The sequence below is a fragment of the Rhipicephalus microplus genome, chromosome 1 (assembly GCF_043290135.1).
Source record: "Rhipicephalus microplus isolate Deutch F79 chromosome 1, USDA_Rmic, whole genome shotgun sequence".
Taxonomy (NCBI): Eukaryota; Metazoa; Arthropoda; class Arachnida; order Ixodida; family Ixodidae; genus Rhipicephalus; species Rhipicephalus microplus.
In genome coordinates this window covers 66,961,278-66,977,773 of record NC_134700.1, presented here as the reverse complement: position 1 = coordinate 66,977,773, position 16,496 = coordinate 66,961,278, and the positions used below count along the sequence as shown (strand labels likewise).

The window sequence follows — 16,496 nt, the reverse complement described above, 5'->3', positions numbered from 1 at the left end:
ATATTGCTCTGTATAGGTGGTGTTGCTCTGTATCGATGTTTTTTTTTTTCTCAACCCACTCCTGCATGGGCTCGAGAAGGGCCTGCAGTATTGACATAAAATAAATATTATATCCTAAACATACAAGGTGCGTCGTCGTAGTCGAAGCCTCCTGAACTTGCTTGAGATAGTGCGCAGTTCATGTATGTACTCTCTGGGATATCCGAAAGGGCTAGTGAATCTCAAGGCTGTTTTTCCCACGCAAATAGTACGATGTAATGGCCGGGTTGTCCTACCGCCGTTATGTGCCTCTCTGAAAATTTGTAATTATAGTTTTTTTGGTTCATATCCCAAATTCTGGATACGAACATACGTGATGCTGTAGTGATAAGATCCACTAATCTAGACCATGCATCTCGTTTTCTTTACCGTGCGTTTGGGTCTACGTACACAGGCCTCAAGAATTAGGCGTTCATCTAAATGCGACCACCACAGCCGGAATTCGATTCCACGACCTTCGAGACAGCAGTCAAGCCCAATAATCACTCTACCACCGTGGCGGGGGCGGAGCATTTGTGAACGGGTGTTTCGAAAAACGTTCCCATATTGTTATTTGTCATGATATTCTTGGAAATGCTTGTTAAGATTTGAATTGAGAGAGATTGAGACGAGAGTAGCAATAAAAAACACTTTTTCAACAGAAAAATGAAAATCATAAAGAAACACTCGCGAACATTCAAAATATTTCAACAAAATGCGTACATAAACAGCCGCACACCAACTGAGTCCAGTTTAAATTCGCCTTAAGCCTTAGCCGGTAACTAGCCAATATGGCGTCTTAATAATGAAACATTTTAAAGGTCGCGTCGACTACATGTATGTGCCATGTCGACGGTTCGTCCGATGTGTCGTCGACATCTTACGGGGGCTTCCGAGGTCGCCGTCAGTTGTCTCCGTACTACAAGTCATTAGTCATCATTGCCGGTGTCCCGGACTTATCGCTTTCAGCCCAGCTAGATGAAGCTTAACTCGTCAATGGCACAGTTACATGTGGACGGGCACTCCGATGATTAGTGTGGGCTGCTACCATACTGGCGCGAAGTGGGACAGCTGTAGGTCCACCGGAAATTGCTGTGAAAGCGTGCGGAGTGTCCGGACAGCCTCACTTGGATCTTCAGAGTTCGATGGTTACTCCTCGGGCCTCTACGCCTACAACCTTCAGAACCAGGCGGCTACTGCTTCTGTCGCTGTAGCGACGCTGCTTTCGCTTATCTTCGCAGCGCGAAGACCCACAGCACAGTGACCACTCATCCTATGGGATTTTCCATTATGGCTCGTGTTGCGTGCCACGAGCCTTTGTGTTTATTCTCGTACGTGAACGTGACCCGTATGCGCACCACCGGCGCCTCGCTCACATCGCCCCCTTTCACCACGAGGGAAGATATGTTTCTTCCTCCGTGCCCTTTTACTCATGACAATATGCCCCACCGTTGTGGTCTCGTGACTAAGGTACTCGGCTGCTGACCCTCAGGTCGTGGGAATAAATCCCGGCTGCAATATCGATGGAGGCGAAAATGTTGTAGCCCCGTGTACTCACATTTGGGTTCATAATCATATGGTGGTTTTGGGAAGTTAAACCCCACATATCAATCAATCCAATCAACTCATGACAATATCGCTCAAGAAGTCATTACCTTAAAATACTAATTTTAATATGTGGAGTAGAAAAGTTGCGTCGCTTTTTATTGGCCTTGTGTGCGACCGATGGTGAAGCTTCGAACTGTGCTTTTAGGACGTCACTTTGAGGACTCACGCGTTTTTGAGGTGCGGCGCCGGGTAGAAATCACTGTCTTGGTAAAACTCGACAAAGAAGCAGTTGAATTGGTTGTATTCTGTGTGGTGGCTCCGACGCGGCAGTAACAATTGTGGGTGTCCGCTTTTGACGCCCATTTTAAAAGCACGGGGTTTTGTTTCTTGAAACTGCGGCCGCTTGTATGCGCGGTGACTGCTGCGCTTTGGTGAATTACTGCTCTGTGCGTCTGTATTATCACCCACCCTTGAAAAGGGCGTTAGCTCTCACAATTAATCTATGAACCCGAAGCTGAGCAAGAAGTTGATAGTCAAACTCGGAAAGGAAAAGTGCCCACGCCTTCATCGACAGTGACTTTTTTTACTTGTGCCCTACGCGCCACTATTCAGTAAGCTTGCAACCGTGTTTCAGTGCCTCGCAAGTACTTCAGCCATTCATTGCACACGGGCTACAAGCGTAGGCGACTTACGCCAGGTAAGGTGCCGTCCCAAAACCAAACCGCGAAGGCCCCTATAGACAGAGAGCTGACGACGTGGCCTACGAGTCACCTCGGGTAAGCACGCCTCGTGAGCACAGCCGAGTGACGCCGGACATCTGAGACTACGGCTTTACTTGAATAGTTTTCACGTATATATACATAGTTTACTGATCAAGACAAGCGCGCGCTTATCGCACTGCTTACCATAATTTTGTAAGTGACACCTGCAGTTGCTGTGTAATGTATATTCAATAAAGGTTCTCACCGAAAGCTATGCAGATACATTAGGCAGAGCTGCCTAAGCTTTTCGATATGCTACGTGCGTCAATGCGAACTCATCCAGCTAGCCTTTGCCACGTTAATCTTTAAGGCCTTGTCCATGGTATATACTTTCGGCGTTAACTATTTATTATATTCTGATACCTAAGTGACAGCGCCATGAGGTATTTATATGAACTACTTCAGAATCTCTCACTGAACAAACATTACTGAAACGGCCAGGGGGGGGGGGGTACAATAAGGCGGAACTTGCTCCCTCCCCGAGCCACACCAGCACCTACCCCTCAAGACTTATGTTGCAGCAATACAACACGGGCTTGCGCCCTGTGGACATCCATAACTGCAATTCAAGCACGATTATTGCAAATTGAATATTTTAATGCTGCTTCATATTTCTAGTAGGTGCCACAAATGGTAGATTGACTGCCGAAGAAGCAATTCAATTAGCTGCTATGCAGTAAATATGTCAAGTGTTGTTTGCGAATGCCAGGGCCGCAGAAATCAGCGAATCCAACTCATGTCCTCGTGTTCACTGTCACTTTATTTGCACCGCAGAAAAAAAATCCCAAGAAAATGGGCTGGCGCAACCTTTCCTTTAGGATCGTTGTGAAGTTTAACGTCCATTTAACGGACGGGTGAAGCGCACCGAGACACAGAGCAATACTTCATCATTGCGCAGCACTCGGTCATCACGGGGAAGTTGCGTGGTGGGTTTGAAAGCCCACGTGTTTGCAAGACCATAGCCGCGACGGTAACGCAATGTCCTTTGACGGCCTCGGCTACGCATTCAACGTAACTTGCGCCGTACACCACCGCGCCGTCAATGAGATACCGCGACTTCTCGCAATTACTGTATCTACATGCTTCTAGATTATGGAAAGAGCACGCTTATTGAAATTTCGGAAAAAAAACTCCAAACTAATAGGCATCGCATGGCGGAAACTGCAGATGAAGAGCAAGCACATGCACACGTAGTTAGACTTGCTTACCAGAAATACGGTCGGCGGCATCGGCATGCTCGTCGGACATGTTGGAAGTTTCTTGGCCCAGTCGATCGGGCTACAACTATAACAAACTCATCATTGAATTCGAAAACACTCGTTGCGGATGCTAGTTGACCCTCACGAGGCTGTTCGTTCGGCAAAGTGCTCGCTAGAAGCACACGATCCACGCACCGAAGCAGCGGCTGCTGCAGCGCGGTTGAGAGCAGAGTCCACAAATTTATGTCACACGTGAGAGGGCGCCACTCCAAGACCTTGAGGCCAATAGCAAAGAGGAAAAGAAGAACGCATGCTACGGGTAATGCAATTCTTTATATTGCCACGTTCATTCTTCAAGTTTTGTTATATTCCTGCTACACACTATGGCATTCTCAGCACAAACTGTGCCTGCAGTGTTAGAGAAGCTTCGGGACCGTAGTAGATTATTTAGTTCAGACCACGCCCACCACAACAGCATTACAGATTATTCTGGAAGCAACGTGGCCGCTGGCGATAACGCCAGAACGTTCGACCGCACGCGTATGAATGCTGACGCGCTTCACCGCTTGTCAGTTGATCGACGATCGACGCTCAGTTCGCCACTCTCAGTGCCGATGTGTGTCACTATATTCTGTCTTTTCGTAAACTTGGCATGACCGAGTACAAGTTCGGCTGAGTAAACTGTTTGATCTTCAAACCAGAGTCTGCTTCCTTTGTCGACGTCACAAACCCATGACATCTGGTGTAGGTGCTGGGTATCGATCCCAGTACCCCTCCCAGTACATGGGACATTTCATGGCAAGAAAATTTCCGTAGAAGCCCCGCCACGGCGGCAGTGGTGGTCTGGTCGCGAAGGTACTCGGATGCTGACCTTCAGGTCATGGGATCAAATCTGGCGAAGGTACTCGGATGCTGACATTCAGGTGACGGGATCGAATCGCGGCTGCATTTTCGATGGAGGCAAAACTGCTGTAGGCCCGTGTGCTTAGATTTGGGTGAACATTAAAGAGCCCCAGGTGGTCAAAAATTCCAGAGCACTTCGCTACGGCGTCTCTCAAAATTATATGGTGGTTTGGGACGTTATGCCCCAGATATCTGTCAATCAACCAATTTGTTGAAAGGGGTGGTAATGAGCCAGCGTATGATGTGTACGTCGAAGGCAGAGTTGTTGCACACGTTCCACGGCCAGTATTGCACAAGTTGGTTTCGTCGATTGGCACAGTGACCACCTGCCCCTTTATGCCGTACTGGCCGCTGCCGTGAGTCTAATGCCTGAAGCTCATAAATGGCAGATGTGGAACTATGAGGCGTTCTTCAACAAGGTTGAGAGTGGGCAGGTAAAGGGGCTTGAGGATATCGGCACCCGTGCGTAACACTCATAGCAGGAACTTGTAACGTGCTGCCATGCCTACGAAGCGACGAGAACCAAGTGAACGTAGTTAAGATCCTTATCGCCAGGCCAGCCTGCCTGACGGTTTGTTTCCTCTTCTCCCGGCTCGGAGGCGGCACGAGTTCGCGCGGCCAAACCAAACATCACCGACACCCTTCTCCTTTTCTCTCTCTTTCACATTCCTTTCTCTCTCCCATTACCCGTCCCATGTGTGACATTGTTGAGGTGGCCTTCCAGGAGAGAGATACGACGCCACACTGCTCTCTTCACCACCCTTTTTTTTTGAACGACGTTGAGGAGCCAAGCGCTCGGGCCATTGAGAACCGATGCCTTCAAGGATGCCTAGATATGCACGCGTCTCCGGAGGAGCTCATTGAGGCACATTAAGGCAGATGGATGGATGAATGGATGGATGGCTGTACGGACGGATGGATGGATGAATGGATCGATGGATGAATGAGTGAATTAAATAATGAATGATTGATTGTATGGATCCCGCTATGCCCTTCAGATCGGGTGACGGTTCACGCCACCTAGCCATAAATTTAAGTATGTCACCATGTAATTAAGTATTGAATTTCACTTGCACCTGGATTGTAGTCACCGATCAGTTGGCCTTCTTCTGGTTATTTTGACCCCTTTTAAAGTCTATTTGCCTTCACTGAAGCAACGACTTAACACGACAGCTTTAGGTTTTCAGGGCATAGTATCTCCAGTATACGTAAATCAGCCCTTATTTCTGGCAAACAAGGAATTGCTAACAGCCGCCCTAAAGACAAAGCGGAAAAAAACTGGAAGTACACCTGGGTAAATGATGGATAGATTTTGATGTGGAAGGCGGATAATTCACGTGTGCTTCACGTCACGTGTTTGAGGATTGCCTGCTTGTTTCTGTAAACCTGTAGTTTCTTATATTTTTAAATAGCGTTTTCTTTTTCTGAGCTTGAAAACATATGGCTGCAGCAGGATCATTTCGCAGTATTACATTGTATAATTTGCGGCATAAAGAAGAAGTTTGATCATCTGCTTTCGTACTTATCACAACACTCAATTAAATATGATGTCATCGCTATAACTGAAACTTCGCTTCGAGAAAGCGAATCAGTTCATCTACCCGGCTACGTCATGCTTTCGAAACCTAAAAACAGTGCTACACAAGCAGGGGGCGTGGAGTTATTTATCAGACTGTTTTAGTTTCGCTCACCTTAGCAATAACTCATGCTGCAGTTCATCGGTACACACTCTTCTTATTCATCTTCAAAATGATGTTATCATCGGTGTAATAAAACGTCCACCAAATTCCATTGTGGCTGACTTCATTATTGTGATAGAAAGTACCTTGATTCACATTGTGGCCTCTAAAGCACCTCTTATTGTCGGCGGTGACATTAACATAGACTTGTCTGGAGATACATGTGATGATTACGCGTTTTTGCTACAATCAGTTATTCTGGGAAATGCTATTCTATCACCTACTCGCATAACAGGCCACTCGGATTCGATTATTGATAACCTGTTGTGTAACGCTGACCTGGAAGTATCGGCAGGCGTATGCGCTATTGCTATTGAGAATCACAATCTCAACTTTCTATTTTTACCCCAGAAACACATTTGTGCTCCTGACATACCTGCCGTTAAACGAACAACACGTGTCGACTATAATTCCGTGCAAAAACTACTACAAGAAACGAATTTTGATGTCCTCTATGATGAAAACGAGGGCGTCGAGTGTGATAACATTGTACAATGCATTGTGGATGTCACTGAACAATCAACGCGTAGCTGTTCGCACTGAAATTACGACCATGCCTTATGTCTATGAATGAATAAAATATGCTTGAGGTTTTGAAGCCTAAAAATTTTTACTACGACAAATGAAAAAAAAAAATAAGAGGAGCCATAAATACTACCATCAAAATTTTAAGGTTTACAGAAATAAGTCAGTAGAAATGATAAGAAAGTCTAAGAAGTGCTACTATACCATTATAGTGAAAAAAAATAATGGTAACACGAAGACGATATGGCAGATTGTTAAAGACGTCACTGGCATGGGTATTAAAGAACGCATTATACCTGATAATCCAACTTGCGAAGTGGCCGACAACTTTCACAATTACTTTACTAACGTTGGTCTCGGACTTGCGAGGAAGTTCCCTGCTCATATGCCGAATTGAAAGGCACCATGTACTGTTACGAATAATTTCAATCTATGTGCTGTGACTGAGGCTGACATCCGACAAGGTATTAATAAGTTACCAGGGAACGAGGCAGCTGGCCATGACGCCATATCATGAAGGATTTTAAAGGAGAATATTGATGTTTTGTGTGGTCCCTTATGCCATATATTTAATCATGCATTTTCCTCTAAAACTTATTCTAGTATCCTTAAGACCGCCAAAGTAATACCAGTGTACAAATCTGGTGATCTGAATCTTCCGGACAGCTACAGACCAATATCTGTCCTGAAAAGTATTGACAATACGCCTGGAAAACTAATTTCGTCGCAAATAAGGCGCTTCTTGAGTGAACAGAATGTACATTGTCCCCAGCAACACAGCTTTGTTGCTAACAGGTCCACTTCAGCTGCCGTTTCGATGCTTACGCAATATAATAATTCCGCGCTATATGCAAACAACATAGCAATAGCAGTATTTTTAGACATACGAAAGCCGTTTGATGCTATTAGTCCTTGCATTTTACTGGAAAAAATGCATTCCTCTCGTATAAAAGGTAACTCGCTTGATTTTTCTTCTAGCTATTTATCTTCACGCAAACAAAAGGTCGTCATTGGTGACATCAAGTCATCTTACGGTTATAATAAATGCGGGGTGCACAGGGTTCAGTTTTGGGCCCTATATTGTTCTCTTTTTAAATCAATGATGTCCCGTGATCCCTACAGAGGTCGAAGGCACTGATGTACGTGGACGACACTGTTTTAGTTTTCACAGGACGCTTCTTAGCAGATCTACAAAATGACGCGATGACCGATTTATCGAACATTTCGGAATGGTTTGCCAGGCATCAGCTGACTGTTAACTACTGGTGTTTTAGCTGACTGTAAGCACATGGTGTTTCACTCTCGTAGGACACATATACACGCTGAATCTCTTAACCTAACAAAAAACAACGCTCCTATTTTTCAAGTTCCTTGTTTTAAATATTTAGGCGTCACTTTTGATGAACATTTACACTGGCATGAGCAAGTACAGAGTGTGTGCGCAAAGATAGCCTATGGCGGCTATTCTCTAATAAAAGCTCGCCAATATTTTCCACAAGCTATATTTCGCACACTCTACTTTTCATTGAGTCATTGCCAAATAGGTTACTGTCTGGAATCGTGGCTTGCAAAGTACAACAGTTATCTAAAAACTCTTGAATCATCTCAAAAGCGTACGCTGAAAATCATAAGCCAAGGTGAATCAGTTTGTAACATTTTCCAACCACAACGCATTTTCTTGGTTCCGATGTTGCCCGACTATAAAATTGCCGTTTCAGTAAATAAAATAATTAATAGAAATTCACCTTTCCTTGCTGATATTTTTTTAATTCCTACACGCAATACGTGACATGTTTCGAATGGTTATTTGAATCTACCCAAATGTTTTATAGTTCACGGAAAAAGACTGATACAGTTTAATGGAACAAAATTATGGAACACGATCCCCCTAGAGGTTAAAACGGCTCGTAATTTCAGCTTGGCATGTGAATCATTCTTTCTGTAGAGTCAAGACATGCAAGCATGTGTGTGTTTGATTCGAGTTTCACTGTATCTTTTAAATAGGTGCGTATATATAGAAAGATAGCTTCAAGCTAATAAGTATGCATGTCTACAAGAAAAAGCGTATTACTGTGTTATCTGTATTTATATGATTGCTTTTGTTTGTTACCTCAAAGCTGACCTGTGGATTTTTTATGTTGCACATTGTGTTGGACCGTCCACTAGCCACTTTAGGCTATCGGTCCGAATAATCCCTGTAATTGTCTATATCTTTTCATAAAAATAAAATTTCACTGATTGATTGATTGATGAACCTCAATGCTTAGAAAAATTCCGTGCCATTATCTTGGACTATAGGATGCAGCCTTTTACAGAACATTATCAAATGTTCAGCCATTTCCTCCTCTCCACACGCACTACATACCGTGTCTATAGTTTTTTTCTCTGTAAGTCTTGGTACGCAATACTCCCGTTCTAGCCTCGAAGAGCAGAGTACTACCCCCGAGAACTATCATAGACCTTTTTCCTTGCAACTTCCTGCCTAAAGGTTAGGTAGGTCTCCAGTGATGACTTCGTAAGCATTCCAGTCTTCCACATGTCCCTCTCTGTTTCCTTCACCTTATTCTTAACTGATTTTGCCTTTGCGCTTGGTATTTTGCTGTTGTCTAAATACTTGCTTGACAATTTTTGTGTTCACTTCCTCCATTTAGTATCAACATTCTTCATGTAAATGTAGCTGAAAACTTTCTTAGCCCAACGCTCTTCTCTCATTTTTCTCAATCACTCCTCAAATTCTATCTTGCTGCTAGCTTCCCTGCACTCAAACGATGTCCATCCCATGTCACATTGTACCCCTTGATTTCGAGTATTTCCTTGAGTGCCCAACGCAGCTCTTATCTATGCCATGTTCTCTAATTTCGAATCTTGCTTGAACCTCTGACTTCACGCACAAGACTGCTTTGCCGAACGTCAAACCCGTGGCCGTAACACCTTTCCAAATACCTTTCCCAACGCCATAACTATTGTAGTTCCACAGTGCTTTATATTTTATTACGGCTGCATTCCCGTCGCCCTTAGTCATAGTGTATCTTTCGTGCTCTGTTAGTTACTCAGCCCCGTTGTTTATGCATACGCTCAAATATTTGTGTTTATCCACTGTTTATAGCGCGACTTTCTGTATCTTATGCTCACTGCCTTTGCTAACATTACAAATCATGATTGCTAATTTTTCCCTACTGAACGTCAAATTTAACCAATCTTCCTCATTACCACAGATGTCTAATAATGCCTGCATATATTCCTTGTTGTCGGATATTACTACTAAATCATCTGCATACATCAATGCTGTAAATGACTGCTCAATGTGTTAACCTTCCTTGGCAAAAGAGAGGTGGAATCCGAGTCGACTCCCCTCTAATTTGGCTTCTAGTCCCTGGAGATACAGTATAAACAACAAAAGTGACAAAGGACATCTCTGTCGAAGCCGCATTGTATCTCTATAGGTTCAGATACCTGGTCTTCTCATTTGATAACTACCTTTTTACTTTTATAGTTATCTTTTACAATATTACTTGTTCCATCTTCCACATTTAGTGTGTTCAATATTGCCCACCAGTCTTCTTAAATCACAATATCGTAAGCTCCCTTGATATCCAGAAATGCCACTTACGGGGACCTGTGTTTTCTTTCTGGTATTTCAATACATTGTATCAATGAGAACAAATTGTCCTCTAACCTCCTTCGTTTATGGAACCAATTTTGTAGTTCTCCCAGCACCACCTTATTCTCCACCCATCTCGGTAGTCTTTTTTTATTATCTGCATCACCAGCCTGTAATCTACTGACGTCCCTGTTATAGTACGGTAGTTCTTCATATCAGCTTTGTCCCCCTTTCCTTATGAAACCATGCTCATCCTGCTTAGTTTATAACCATTGGGGGCTTCACCATTCATGATTGCTTTGCTCGTGGCCTCTATTAATCATTTCTTGAAGCTTGGTCCTAGTTTCTTCATAAGCACCATTGGGATGCCGTCAGGGCCTGTTCGTGTGCTGTTAGAAACCCTCTTTTCTGCCCTTTCTCACTGTGAATGTCCCAGTGGAGCCACTGCACTAATTGGTCCATCTTCCTCCGGTATGGTGCATGCAGCGCTTCTTTTGTGTTTATATTTTTTGTAATCTTTGATTTTATATATTTGATTGCCTCATCTCCTTCTAGCCGAAACCACTGAACTGCCGCTATAAACCTTTCTTTCATGCTTGTCTTACTACTCAGAGAATAGAGTTGGTTCCAAAACTTTACAGCTGCCTTTCTGTCCTTTTTTTGTTCACTTCCACCATCCATTGAGCCCCCTTCTTCTAATCTTTTGAATGATTACATTGAACGCTTCCCTTCTGCAGCCCAAAAGGTTGTCCTATTTTTCTCGGGCATCATCTCATGTTCACCTCTCTGTTTAGAATACCTGTGTTCCCGGGAGGCTTCCTGACAACTCACTATTGCTCTTTTACCTCCCTTATCTCACCAGCTTTTGGGTATGTGTCTCTTTTTCCCGGTTGATTTGACTCGTACCTTAGCAAACTCTAGCTCAAACGACCGCCTTCAATTTGTGTACGTTTACATTGTTTTATCATCCTCGGTGATTATTTTTTCAATCTCTTTAGTTGCCATTTATATTTGCCTTTCGCAATAAATATTTTCATTTGGTTGCTCATCACGCCTCCTTCACATTTTTTGTTTCTTTTCCAAAACTCAGCGGGACACAATGGTGATCATTACCTAAGCTTCTAGACCCATATTTTTCTATTTTAATCACCCTTAGCCGATCATACATCCTTAGTGACACTATTGCGCAATCTATCGTCAACTGCAGCCTTCCCACCTCCCATGTTATCTGCCGTTCGCACTTATCGGTACTGTTGCAAATGAATACATCATGCCTTTCAAACAAACCCACTTGCATTCTGCCAGTTGAGTCAGTATAACTATTCATATTTTCTATGCACGCATTCATATCTCGTAATATAATTACCCCGCAAAGTTCCCCTAGTTCATCAATGTCATTTTCTACGCACGGCTCTACTTCTCGGTTTTACTTTCTGGCTTTTTGCTCCCGTGGACAAGTATACAAAACCTAGCCGTTTAATCTGCCCTGTCACTTTCCCTTATAGCCATCAATGTTCCCTGCACTCCCACTTGTCCTTTTGCCAGTCTGTACTTTTATAAATAAATGCCCCAAAACAACCCCAATTCCTGCTGCCTTCTGCTCTATTACAATACTCCTATACGTAGTCCGGATTGCTAGGTGCTTGTTCCATGTCGCAAAGATGTGTTCCTACAAACTCATATACCAACAGCTTCTCCTCCCTTACCTATTCTTCTATTTCTCCCCACTTGAAACTATTCCCGCCATCCTGCATGCTTAATATACGCTACGTCTGAGTTTGCTCAGCCCTCGTACTTACGTTGATTTTTCCCCCGAACTCTACGTGTCTTAGATATTGGCACCACTTTGGAATCGCATCTGTCTATACCTCCTGTCAAAAAGACCCCCTAGTTGCCACCAACCAATGTTCTGGCTCGCGGCGCGCCATCTAGTGAGAAATGCTGCAATCACAGAAAACGTGACCTTCCAAAGTTCGGTTGCTGCAGGGTGAATTTCAAAAAAATCCATAGTTCAGGCAGAAAGTGGCCAAATGTAGGGATGCCATTTCCCTCATATCGAAGTTTGTAGCAAACAGAACACAAACGTTCTTACCAACCAGGTTTTCAATGCGAAGCATTTTTTAGTGAACTTCGGCGAATATGAGCGTATCTATCTATCTATCTATCTATCTATCTATCTATCTATCTATCTATCTATCTATCTATCTATCTATCTATCTATCTATCTATCTATCTATCTATCTATCTATCTATCTATCTATCTATCTATCTATCTATCTATCTATCTATCTATCTATCTATCTATCTATCTATCTATCTATCTATCTATCTATCTATCTATCTATCTATCTATCTATCTATCTATCTATCTATCTATCTATCTATCTATCTTTCTATCTATCTATCTATCTATCTATCTATCTATCTATCTATCTATCTATCTATCTATCTATTTATCTATCTATCTATCTATCTATCTATCTATCTATCTATCTATCTATCTATCTATCTATCTATCTATATACCTATCTATTTATCTATCTATCTATCTATCTATTTATCTATCTATCTAGCCGCCTACGTCATTTCGCTCCCCTGGCCGTTTCGAAATAAGGATGTTTACCAAAATTGGTATGGTATACCATGACTACATAACCACCATAAGTGAATAGTTATAACATGAAAATCATGACATGTAGGGCATGAATGTCATAATTTATGTCATGGTCTTCTGCTCTTGCTGTGGTTTCGTTCACGTGATATATTACAAAACTGTAAGAGATGGCATGAGTACATGGCAAAAGTAAGTGACAGACCCTGACGTGGAAATCACGACATGCATGTCATGTAGGTCACGACTGCCACGACGCTCATGGTGCGCTCGTGGTAGTTTCGTTAGCTTCACACTAAGCAAACTTGGTATTACTAGACGTGATGAACGACGAATGTAAATTACACTTCCAAACATAATAATCATTGCATGCGTGTCTTGTAAAACATGGCTATATGCTACCCTCAAAGTGTACACGCGGCCATCTCGCTAGCTACACATCTACAGAATTTGGTATTATTGATGTCAATGGATGAAGAAGGTATATGACTGGTACAAACGTGATAATCATGATATGCGTGTCATGCAAGAACACGACCCCATACCACGCTCATGATGCACTCGCAGCTGTTCCGCTAGCTTCACATTTGCCGAATTTGGTATTATGTTACGTGAATGGCTGGCGAAGGTAAGTAACGTATCCCAACGCATCATGATATGCGCGTCATGATATGTACGTCAAGTATAACTTGACTACTTTCTATGCTCATGGTGCACTCGCGACCATTTCGCTTGCTTCACATAAACCAATCTTGGTGTTACTTGACCGGTATAGAAAAGGAGGGTATGTGATTGGTGCAAACATGATGATCATGATGTGCGTGTTATGTAAGGACATGACTTTATACCACGCTCATGATGCGCTCGCAGCCGTTTCGCTTTTTCAATAAACCTAGTTTGGTGTACCGTTGCGTGAATGAATGGCGAAGGCAAACGACACGTCCAAACATAACCATGACGTGTATTTGACGTAAAACACGACTACATGCTACGCTCATAGTGCACTCTTGGCTGTTTTGCTACCTTTATATACAACAGAGTTAGTGCGACGTGCCGCGTATGGACCACGAACACAAATTCCAGGTGCAAACATGATACTCATGGCACGGAAATCATGTAGAGCATAATTTACGTCTGCCTTGTTGTGCTAATTTTGAAGTGACATTGATTGAATGATATGTGAGGTTTAACTTACCAAAACCACCCTATGATTATGAGAGACACCGTAGGGGAGGGCTTCGGGAATTTCGACCACCTGGGGTACTTGAAGTGACGTATCATCCTTTTCCATTAGGGCTGCGCACATCATTGATTTCCACTGTACCTGGCTAATGCCGATTTTTCATCAATCAATAAATCAACCCAAATTTCTTTGCACAACATGTTATTAAGAACAAGAAAACATGTCAACGTGTTTCGCAATTTACTGGTCCACAAAGGCACCAGCCCCTGCCACAGTGGTCTATTGGCTAAGACACTCTGCTGCTGACCCGCAGGCGGCGGGATCGAATCCCAGCGGTGACGGCTGCATTTTATATGGAGGCGAAAAGGATTGAGGCCCTTGTATCGAGTTTGGGGCACACGTAAAACAACCCCAGTTAGTAGTGATTTCTGGAAACCTCCAATACGGTGTCTCATATTCGTTTGGTGGTTTTTGGACGTATCGGCAGTGGGCGCCCTAAGATGTATTGCATCTTACCGTTGAAATGCGGGAGCTCACCGAGAATATGCGGGCGTGCAAAAAAACTTTGGCTTATGTATGTTTGTTGCAATATGAGTACTTGGCCGAAGGACCACAGAGGCCAATAGACAGTTTTCCGCAGCTATTGTGTCTATGCGAAACTAGATGGTGCTACCGCACCAAAGCCCCTTAATTGGCCTTCCCCTCGATGATGTGGCCGTGACGGGGCATGTGGCGGACGTCTCCCTGCAGCCTACGGGGAGAAACGGCAGTGGTATAGAATATTGAAAATGAAAAAAAAAGCACCTAATTTATGTCAACCATAAGGCGACACAGCGCAGTGCCTAATAGAAATAAAAGAGAAATGGGTGGTGTGGACTATGCGCCAGGCCACTTTGCTGGCCTTAAACCTGGGAGTGGTGGAGATTAATCGGCAGACCATTATAGTGACGTTAAAGAAGCGGAAAAGATAACGCCATCAGATGACGTGTTAAACGTGGTAGCTCCCATTCACCGTTGTGGAAAACCACCTGTACATTAGCCGCAAAGGATCGTGGAATGCGCAGTCTACACTGGCTTCCGTTTCAAGATATGCTTCGTGTGCTGTTCGGCTGGCCAGGTTTTCGAGCTGTAGACACGCCTTTTCTTTCGATAGTGCTGCAATCTAATCGTTTGCATAATCATGGTCGGTTGTGTAGCTATCGGTTGCTCGAGTTCGAGCACCAAAGAGAAAAAGGTGTTCAAGTTCCTTGGAAAGAAGATACAAAATTGAAGTGGGTTTTGTGGCAGTAGGAAGAACCGCGGCGAATGCTATAGTCTTTTGATACGTAACACACATATTTCGGGTGGCCTCGCCGATCTAATAGAGGCGTGCGGCAGACTCGCAGACTTTCACTTCACTAACCCTTAAATCCGTCAAGTGGTGCACTTATTATTCTTTGTAGGCCTGTCGAGCCATGCGGGGTTGCACGTGTAGTGGTGTTCGGGTCTGACTCACGTACTCATAGAGAAATCACAGACATTTCGTTAAAGACAGACAAGCTATAATCTAGTTAAAACAAAGGCAATTGCAAGAGCTAAGACAAAAAACACAAATACCTGCAATGAAATGAACAGCTACAAGAGAGTCTGTGCTCTAAGAGAACACTACATCAGGTTAAAGTAAATAAAATGCGTTATGTCAATGAAATAATGGAACAGGTTGGAAGCTACAGAAAGACAAAAAAAAAATATAACGTTAGGCTCTCGTTTTCCAGCTTCTGGTACGACGCAGCACACTCAAAAACATTATTTAAGCACTGTGTATAATAACATATTCGTTGAAAAACGTCGAATAAAACGTTCCACATGAACCATGGCAGCTCGTGGTTCACGTAGGAAAGCTGACGGGTTGCCGTCGATTGTCACTAGCTAGACGACGAGGGTGCCCGGTGTTGCAGCCAACTCAATTTCGTTGCTCGGGATACATCATGCTCGCTGCCTATGGGAGATTCATGACACCGACGACCGTGCTTTTCACTGGTTCAATGTCAACAGCTGAAGGGTTGAATCAATGAAGTTCTCCTCGGGGCGCATACATCCCCTATGAGGACATTTTTCTTGGCTGCAATCGTATAAAAGACCCTGCAAGGTCTATTCACATCAGTCGTGAGGGTTCGGGCGAAAAGTGGTTCAGAAGCTATTGCCAGTGACATCAGCATGGCGAGTTATGGAAGCTGCGATTGAAGCGCGACTACTTTTGGAGGGAACAATCACTAATAGTGGAAAAAATCAAGCTTGAATACAAGTCGAAAGAATCAATAGCATTTACAAATAATATTTCTTTTCCCCAAAATACTAGGCAGGTGTAATGAACAAAGAATACATGAAGGTTTAAATTATTACAACAAATATTTTTTCTAGCGCCCTTT

At 43.4% G+C, this 16,496-nt stretch overlaps 1 protein-coding gene across 1 annotated transcript in view; it reads right to left on the bottom strand.

Annotated features, from left to right (window-relative positions):
* LOC119178736 (riboflavin transporter 2) overlaps positions 1–3,754 on the bottom strand; it is a 236,943-nt gene extending 233,189 nt beyond the window's left edge. Inside the window, exon 1 of the mRNA XM_075875054.1 lies at positions 3,536–3,754. The gene's annotated coding sequence lies outside the window, so the exon portion shown is untranslated. The remainder of the gene's footprint in view (positions 1–3,535) is intronic.
* Between the last annotated feature and the right edge of the window lie 12,742 nt (positions 3,755–16,496).